The following is a 7,945-nucleotide window of genomic DNA, read 5'->3' on the forward strand; positions in this document are numbered from 1 at the left end:
TCCCCCAGGATTCGAACTCTAAACCTCCAGGCTTAAATATTAGAGTTTATGAATCCTGGTAACCAAGTGAGATGATCTCAATTGGTTACCAGGATTTATAAACTCTAGTACTTAAGCTTGGAGGTCTAGAGTTCGAATCCTGGGGGAGGCAAAGATCCACTGGCCAGGGGTGGAAAGTCCTAGTGAGTAACGGCACGGTCGTTACAATAAAAAGGCGCCTTTTTATTGTAACGACCCGACCCTCTTGGCCCATTTGGCGGCCCATTTGGCGACCTCTCATGTCGTCGACCGTCGGCCCTTATGTCGTCGGCCCATTTGGCGACCTCTAATGTCGTCGACCGACGACCCTTGGCCGTGTCGTTACTCACTAGGACTTTCCACCCCTGGTCAGTGGATTTTTGCCTCCTCCGGAATTCGAACTCTAAACCTCCTGGTAACCAAGTGAGATGATCTCAAGAGGGCCGGGTCGTTACAATAATAGAACCGGGCTAGGATACAAAACTAAAAAGAAATATAAATCTTATTTATCCTTAATAAATAAACCAAATAGTAAGGTAATCCAAGCATGGGTCCCCAAGTCCAAATTGGTCAATCAAGTTGGACTTGGTCAATACTAGATCCCGAAGGTTCAAATATACTACCTCGATATGCCATATCGAGGCTATGTTCCAGGGGGAGTTAACAGAAAAACCATTAAAATTAAAATTTAAAATTCAAAGTCAAATTCAAAATCAAATTAATTTGAACGAAATTAAAATTCAAAATTCGAAATTAAATTAAAAAATTCAAAATTCGAAATTAAATTAAAAAATTCAAAATTTGAAATTAAATTAAAAATCAAAATTCAAAATTCAAAATTAAATTAAAAATAAAAATAAAAAATAAAAAATTTGAAATTAAATTAAACGAAATTAAAAATTCAAAATTCGAAATTAAATTAAAATTCAAAATTCAAAATTAAATTAAAAATTCGAAATTAAATTAAACAAAATTAAAATTCAAAATTCAAAAGTCAGAATTAAATTAAAAATTTGAATTTAAATCAAAATTCAAAAATTCAATTTAAATCAAATAAAAATTAGAAGGAGGATCCAGAATAGCTGGCACCCCTAACTAAACTACCCGACTAGGTAACTGAATTTAGTCTACCCGAAATGGGTAAACAAGAGTAGACTACCCGACCGGGTAATTAATGTTAGAAAAAATGGGTTAGATTTAACTTGACCCACGGTACTGGTGAAGTTTTTGGATGATAGTACGCTAGGGAAGCTTGGGCATCGCATGTCTAGGAAGATATGGCTTCGACTTGGTGCATTTGGCCAAGTGGAACTGACCGAAGCTACCCTTAAATGGATCCTAACTAGTTAGACTAAGATTTAGTATTAAGTTCAATGGGTAAGACTATTTGGGAAACCTCGAAGGCATGGTTACTTTAATGAGTTCCTTGTGACTCACCATAGCCAAGAAATTTATCCAAAGAATGCTTACTTGTTGAACCCAAAGCTAAACTTGAATCTAACATAAAGTTAAACCAAACCCTTAAATTGAACCATAATTCATCTCAAAAAAATTATAATATTCCCTGATTGAAAATTTAGATCGGGTGAGATAACTAAGTAATTAAAATCAAACTGATAATTAATTCAAATTCAAAATACTTTTAAAATCTTTTAAAATAAACAAAAAAAAATTATTTTAAAAAACTTTTAAAAACTTAATTTCAAAATTACTTTAAAAATTATTTTTAAAATCTTTTAAAAACTTAATTTCAAAATTACTTTAAAAATTATTTTAAAAATCTTTAAAAACTAAATTTCAAAATTATTTTTAAAATCTTTAAAACTTAATTCCAAAATTCTTTTAAAATTCTTTTAAATCTTTTCAAGCTTATTTTAAAAATCTTTTAAAAACTTAATTTCAAAATTACTTTAAAATTTATTTTAAAAAACTTTTAAAAACTTAATTTCAAAATTATTTTAAAAATTATTTTTGAAATCTTTTAAAAACTTAATTTCAAAATTACTTTAAAAATTATTTTAAAAAACTTTTAAAAACTTAATTTCAAAATTACTTTAAAAATTATTTTTAAAATCTTTTAAAAACTTAATTTCAAAATTACTTTAAAAATTATTTTAAAAATCTTTAAAACATAAATCCAAAATTCGTTTAAATATTTTCAAGCTTATTTTAAAAATCTTTTAAAAACTTAATTTCAAAAGTACTTTAAAAATTATTTTAAAAATCCTTTAAAAAACTTAATTTCAAAATTACTTTTTAAATAATTTTAAAAATATTTTAAAAATTTAATTTCAAAATTACTTTTAAATTATTTAAAAATCCTTTAAAAAAAATAATTTCAAAATTACTTTAAAAATTATTTTAAAAATCTTTTAAAAACTTAATTTCAAAATTACTTTAAAAATTATTTTAAAAATATTTAAAACTTAACTTCAAAATTCTTTAAAAAAAAAATCTTTTAAAGCTTATTTTAAAAATCTTTTAAACTTAACTTCAAAATTCTTTTAAAAATCTTTTCAAACTTTTCTTTAAAATCTTTAAAACTTAATTTCAAAATTCTTTTAAAAATCTTTTCAAAAATTAATTAACTTAAAATTATTTTCAAATTGAATAAACTTAAAATTAATTGACTTAAAATTATTTTCAAAGTTAATAAACTTAAAATTATTTTCAAAATTAATTAACTTAAAACCTTTTCCAAAACCTTTCAAAACGTTAATTTAATCAAATATCTCACAAACACCCATAGGATTAATTGATTGCTAACTTAGATTGGGTGAGATAGAAAAACTAAGGAATCTACTTCAATTAAACTATCTTTGAATCCATTAAAAGGAAACCAATTCAACTACTTCATGTGTAGGAATTAGATCAATGGATGTTGGATAGTGGATGCTCCCGACACATGACTGGAGATAAGTTGAAGTTTACTAAACTCAAATACAAGAATTTAGGATCGGTTGCATTCGGCAACGACGGTAAACTGAAAGTAATCGGAAAAGGTAATATTGAACTTAGTTCTGACTTTATTATTCGAAATGTTTTATTAGTTGAAAATTTTAACTTTAATTTACTAAGTATAAGTCAATTGTGTGATAGTGGATACTTAGTCAATTTTGACAAATCTGGGTGTTTAGTTAAAAACATCGAAAACCCTGAAATCAGACTTAAGGGACTTAGAAAAAATAACATCTACACAATTGATCTATCAATATCCTCAATAAAGTGTCTCATGACACAACAAGAGGAAACCCAACTGTGGCACAGAAGACTGGGTCACACTCACACTAGACTCATTTCTAAAATGAGTCAAAATGGACTAGTTAGAGGTTTGCCAAAATTAAAATTCATTGAAAACTCAATCTGTAATGCTTGTCAGCAAGGAAAACAAACCAAATCAACACACAAGTCAACGAATCTAGAAAGAACTAACTCTGTGCTTGAGCTCCTTCACCTTGACCTATTTGATTCACATGGAGCCAAGTCACTAAGCAAGAACTAGTATTGCTTAGTTATAATTGATGACTACTCTAGATTCACATGGGTAAAATTTCTAAAAACAAAAGATGAAACCTTTGAAATATTTAGTAATTTCTGTAAATTAACAGAAAATGAAAAAGATACTAAAATTAAACGTATCAGAAGTGATCACGGGGGGGGGGGGGGGATTTGAAAATCATAGGTTTACTCAATTTTGTAAAATAAATGGATACCAACATGAATTTTCATGTCCTAGAACCCCCCAACAAAATGGTCTAGTGGAATGTAAAAATAGAACCCTACAAGAAGCAGCTAGAACCATGCTAAATGAGTATAACTTAAATCATCAATTTTGGGCTGAAGCCATAAATACATCAAATTATATTCAAAACAAAATTCTAATTAACAAACCTCACAATAAAACACCTTATGAACTATATTACCATAAAATCCCAACCTAAACTATTTAAAAGTATTTAGTTGTAAAGTTCACATTTTAAATACTAAAGATTACTTAGGAAAATTTACACCCAAATCTAACCAAGGAATATTTTTAGGATACTCCTCAATTAGTAGGGCCTTTAGAGTATATAATCAAAATATCTTAAAAGTTGAAGAAACAACTAATGTAATCTTTGATGAAGAAAACAACCTACCTAATATAAATGAAAACATTGACATCAATCTAAGAACTATAGAAGATGATGAAATCCAACCTAACCTCAATAAACCAGAAGAACCAGTTTCTGACCCACACATAAGGCCAACTAGAGTAAGTACCTCTCACCCACCTGACCAAATTTTGGGTGACCCAAACCTGGAGTCAAAACTAGATCCTCCTATAGAAACCTGAGTCAGATTGCCCTTATTTCTAAAATTGAACCTAAGACTATAGAAGAAGCCCTACCTGACCCAGACTGGGTTATTGCTATGCAAGAAGAATTAGCCCAATTTGATAGAAACCAAGTCTGGGAACTTGTACCTTAACCAGTAGATAAGTCCATAATTGACACCAAATGGGTATTTAGGAACAAATTGGATGATCAGAGTGGTATAGTACGAAATAAGGCAAGACTAGTGGCCAAAGGGTTCAGTCAGGTTGAAGGTTTGGACTATGATGAAACCTATGCACCAGTAGCTAGACTTGAATCCATTAGGATGCTACTGGCTTATGCAGCACATAAATGATTTAGACTATACCAAATGGATGTCAAGTCAGTCTTTTTAAATGGGCTTATTAAAGAAGGGGACTATGTAAGACAACCCTCAGGATTTGAGGACTTAGACTATCCTAGTCATGTATTTAAATTGAAAAAGGCTTTATATGGACTTAAACAAGCCCCTAGAGCATGGTATGAACGGTTATCCAATTATTTAATATCCAAAGACTTTAAACAAGGTAACATCGATCTGACCCTATTTGTAAAAACCATAGAAAAACACATCTTCATAGCCCAAATCTATGTTGATGATATAATTTTTGGCTCAACTAACTCTAAATTTCTAAAAGAATTCGTTAAATTAATAGAAAATGAATTTGAAATGAGTATGGTTGGAGAACTAAATTTTTTCTTGGGTTTACAAATTAAGCAAACTAAAGATGGTATTTATATTTATCAAACTAAATATGCTAAAGAATTAATTAAAAAATTTGGCATGGAGAATTCAAAGATAATTAATATGTGAGATCTCTGAAAATTTAAATAAATAGGGTTATTTGAGAAATAGACTTATAAATTTTTTCTGAAATTTTTAAAAATTTTCTGAGAATTTTTCGGAGCTCGTACGGAGGGTTTTGAGGGGATTGATCGGTGGGTACGGATAAAGCCTATTAGGGATACCCATTTAAGTGAGGAAAAGTGTTTAATATAAATTCTTTTCCTTTATTATTCCTTCCCAAACCTAAATCGCCGAATCCAGCTTTCTTCTTCCTCTCTTCTCCCGACTCTCCTCTTCCCCCCGACTCCACTCCTTCTCATTTCCTCTTGCGGGCGGATCTGTGGCGATCGACGACATCGCCGGAGGAGCTCATCGCCGGAGACTACCAGAGGTCAAACAAGGAGGCAGGTCATTGGTATCTTCTCCTCAAACCCTTCCCGAGCCCTTCTCCCTGCGCGTGCCGACCCTTTACTTCTCCGATCGACACCACTGGATCGTCGATCCATCGATTGCCGGCAAGAAGAGGCGTTTAGGGCTCCGAGGGTAAGCAATCGATCCTCTTGCTTTTCTGTTCTCTGATTTGTGCCCTAGCTTCGAGTTTCATCCTCGATTCTTGTTTTTCCTCTTTGATCGTTGGCGATCCTAGGTCAGGTCATGGATCGCTTGATTGGATCTTGGATTCCTCTGCTGGAGCTAGGTCTTGGCAGACGCTGGCTAGTTGAGGGTCAGTATATTCAATACATTGTATTATGGATTGGATTAGGTGACACCTTCTGGAGGCAACCGATCGAGGTAATGCATTGTTGATTCTTACTCTCTTTTCTTTGTTGTGATCTTGATGTCAGATTCAATTGTTTGCTGTAAATCCCTTGATCAGTACTTGGACTTTCTCTTCTTCACTGTGATTGAGGTCTCGGTTGAAGTGGAGAAGAATTCCAGCAGGGAGGTCTTGTTGTGGTGTTCTTGATCTAGTAGCTCAGTTTGGTTCCGGCAGCATCTATCCAGATTGAGGTGTTGTTGATGCTAGAATTGTGGTCGTAAGGTGATTTTCAACAGCATCACCTGTGGCTTTAGATCGTGAGGTGATTCCTAACAACATCCTTTGATCCAGCAGTCAATAGGTTCTGTGAATTGAGGACTCTGATTCGAGACGAGCATCTCAACATTGGATTAGGACTGGATTGTACCTTCTATTTGAGGCGGGTACCCTTTGACTTATCTTTTGATACTGTCTTATGATATGTATAGTTTATATATAATTACTAGTGGTAGATGGTAGATTTATTTCTTCCCTAGTCTTAGCTTAGTTGATACCTATCACATGCTTCTTCTGTTAGTTGCTGTACTTTAGAATTGGATGATTTTTACCTTTTGCTATGTTTATGTATGTTATGGAGATGGATAGATACATTTAGTGTTATTTTCCACTAGATTAGTTGCTGTAGATACTTGTTATATGTTGTTGGATCTATGTTGCTTATATCATGGTTATATTTATATGTGTTTACCTTTTTGGCACGCACATATATGGAGGAGGCTTTGTTCAGGTATGTCATATTGTAGCCGCATGCACCATATCGCATGATTGCATGCTGGGCGATTGACGACTCCATTATTGTTGAGCTCGTCGGCCGGCTACATGGGCCTGCACACAACGTGTCCACTCATGGGTAGTGGCCCAGCACTAGGGTGTGTATGGTAGTTTGCTCTGTAGTGCTCCACTGGTCCGCTCATGGGTAGTGTGACTGCAGCGTGGTAGCAGGCAGGGATCCCTCCCCATCATGCGTACCGGTAGATGAGAGCATTGCGCTCCCTCACTATGTTTAAGGTAGGAGGATAGGTGTACTCCGACAGCATCCCGTCCACTCGGTCACTCTTCAGGGGCAGTGATGCAGAGTGCACGGTGTCATAGCCCTACCCACTCGGTCTCACCATTGTGTGTGAGATGGCTGACTGGCTGACAGGGGTGACCATGTTATATTTCATCATATGCATAGATTACATTTATTGTGATTGTTGCATATTGGATGATGCATTTTGGTGATTGCATATGATTGACATGCATACAGGATACATGCTTATTTGCTCTGACTATTTTTTTATCTCTGTATGTTCACAGTTAGTTGGCCAAGCCTCGCAGGTGAGTACAGTTTATTTCAGTTATGTATTTTATTATTATTCTTGCTATAGACTGTACTTTATGCCTATTGCTGGATATTACAGTTTATTTCAACTATGCATATCTGTTATACTGTTAGGAGATTATACCGTAGATTGTACTGTTAGGAAACTGTACTATAGATCCTATGGTTTAGGAGACTGTACCTTAGGATATTGCTAGTAGTTATATGTTGCTGTACATATCTATTGGATTACCTGCTGAGTTCTTTGAACTCACCCCGTTGTTACTATTTTTCAGGTTGAGGCCGTCAGGAGAGATTCCAGTCGCTAGCCCCTTTATCGCGAGGATTTCCTGTTGTCGGGATTTGTTTTATTTTTGCATCTTATATACTTGTGATGTGGGTTTTGTATTGTGGACTTTGTATCGAACACTTGGGTTTACTACTTTTGGTTTTCCGCTGCGGATATATTTTCATTACTTCGTGGATTTTGTTTTTCTTCGTTGTAGTGGAGTAGGATGTTTACATATATCTTCGAGATTCTATATCGTCTTTCCTTATTAAACTGCGTGGATTGATTATATGTTGAACTATGTGGAATATTGTTATAAACTGCATGGTTTGTTTCTTATTTGTATTGTATTGTTCCGGCCGTGTGGGCCGATGTA

This window comes from Zingiber officinale, chromosome 10B (assembly GCF_018446385.1).
Source record: "Zingiber officinale cultivar Zhangliang chromosome 10B, Zo_v1.1, whole genome shotgun sequence".
NCBI classification, from domain to species: domain Eukaryota; kingdom Viridiplantae; phylum Streptophyta; class Magnoliopsida; order Zingiberales; family Zingiberaceae; genus Zingiber; species Zingiber officinale.